This window comes from Monodon monoceros, unplaced genomic scaffold, assembly GCF_005190385.1.
Source record: "Monodon monoceros isolate NGI ecotype Baffin Bay Population unplaced genomic scaffold, NGI_Narwhal_1 Super_Scaffold_19, whole genome shotgun sequence".
Lineage (NCBI taxonomy): Eukaryota > Metazoa > Chordata > Mammalia > Artiodactyla > Monodontidae > Monodon > Monodon monoceros.
In genome coordinates this window covers 87635027-87637199 of record NW_021703775.1, presented here as the reverse complement: position 1 = coordinate 87637199, position 2173 = coordinate 87635027, and positions in this window count along the sequence as shown.

Genomic DNA, 2173 nt, shown 5'->3' with positions numbered 1-2173 from the left:
TATGGTGGCAAAAAAAAGTGAAGGAATGAGAAGATGGAAAAATAATTATAATATAAATGAACCCTTCTTCTTTTCAAGCTTTCTTTTAAATTCCACCATTTTTTCTTCCTCATGGTAATTGTGTTCACAATCCCAAAGGGTTTCCATGCTGTCCACACAAGCCCAAAGAGACTGACATGCTGAAGAAAGTTCAGTGAGTAGCTGGGTGGGGTATTCACCAAAAAAGAGGCATTGAGAAATAGATGTATAATATATAATTATATTATATAATTATATATATATAATTATATAATTATAAATATATAATATATTAATATATAAAATATTATAAATATTATAAATATAATTATAATATATAATTATATTATATATTATAATTATATATAATATAATTATATATTATAATTATATAATTATAAATATATAATATATAATTTTAAAATATATATACATATACATTTTAAATATATACATACATATATATACATATATATGTATATATATACATGTATATATATACATTAGATACATATATATATACAATTAGAAGTATATAAAAATTAAAGCAGAATAATGTCTTTAATAGGTTTTTCAAGTACTATTTTTAAGTAGGCATTTTTTCAAGGATTTATATAGTTTATGCCTTTAAAAGGATTTTTTAATAGATTTTATTGGAGTATAATTGCTTCACAATACTGCGTTAGTTTCTGTTGTGCAGCAAAGCGAATCAGCCATATGCGTGCATGTGTCTCCATCTCCCCTCCCTCTTGCGTCTCCCTCCCACCCTCCCTATCCCACCCGGTCACAAAGCACAGAGGTGATCTCCCTGTGCTATGCGGCCGCTTCCCACTGCTATCTATTTTACATTCGGAGCGTATATATGTCGATGCTACTCTCACTAGCCCCAGAAAACCTAAATAGACATTTCACCAAGGAAGACATACAGATGGCCAAGAGGCACATCAAGAGATGCTCAACATCACTAATTATCAGAGAAATGCAAATCACAACTACAATGAGGTATCACCTCACGCCGGTCATAATGGCCATTATAAAATGATTTTTTTTTATGTTTTAAAATTGTGAATCATAGTGTCAGACAAGTTTTTAAAAACAGAAAAAAAATCTCTGCTGAATAACACTTCCCTAACCCAATTATTTAAATGTAATCCCATTCAAATGTATTTTTGGTCTTTTATGTTTTTGTTGCTGTCTTACTGTATCACACGCCTGTAATAGAATCAGTAAATCCCTATTAAGATGGACGCAGGTGAAAGGCCCTAAAACAGACCTTATTTTCCTGGAAAAGGTGCCTTTTCTGGAGGGCAGAGCACTCCCCTTCCCGGGCCGTGGTGGCGGACTCACCACAGCACTGGATCCCCAGGCAGGCGCCACTCACATCACACTTCACTCTGCGTGTGACAGTGTCTGCGACGTCCTCCGGGTGGCTGTGGTTGGGATTAAGGCTGGGAGACTCTCCCACGCCAGCCCCTCGCAAAGCCCCTGCAAGCCGCCCGAAGACTCACCGGGGAGGGCGGTGGCTTGGGGGCTGGCCCGCGGGGGCCCGTGCTGCTCTGGTGTTTGCACAGGGTCAGGCTTGACCCCCGGTTCCTGCAAGAGTGATGGCGGGGGGGCGCGGGTCCGCTTTCCCAGGAGCAGCAGCTACAGGGCTGGGGGTACCCGCACCACAGGGCTCCCTGCACATTTTAACAGGCTTGTTTTCCAGGTTTGGAAGGGGCATCCGGTATCCCAGACTGGGCTCCCGAGTGAGACCTTGGGGACGCGGTGACCGTCCTACGGTGTTAGCTTAAGCCTTCGAGGTGAGTCTCGGCCGCTTCGAGACTGGTCACAGGGGAGGCCCAGGGCTGATCCCAGGAGGCCCGGGATTTAGGGGGTCCGTGGAGGGTGGCGGTGAAGTCCGGCCCGGCGCGCCCCGCCCCTGCTGCCCCCGCGCCTGGTCACGTGACAGGGAGACCCTCCCCCGACCTGGGCTGGCACCTCTTGGGCTCCTTGTTCAACGCGGGAACCGTTTTCCTCCCCAGCCTGTTCCGTCTGCCGGTGAGCTCCTTACGGGGGCGACCACGGGGCTTTCATTTCTGGGCCTGACACGGGCCTGGCGCGTGGCTGGCTGCTGGGACAGTCACTTGGATGTGCCCCTGAATCAACGAATCCC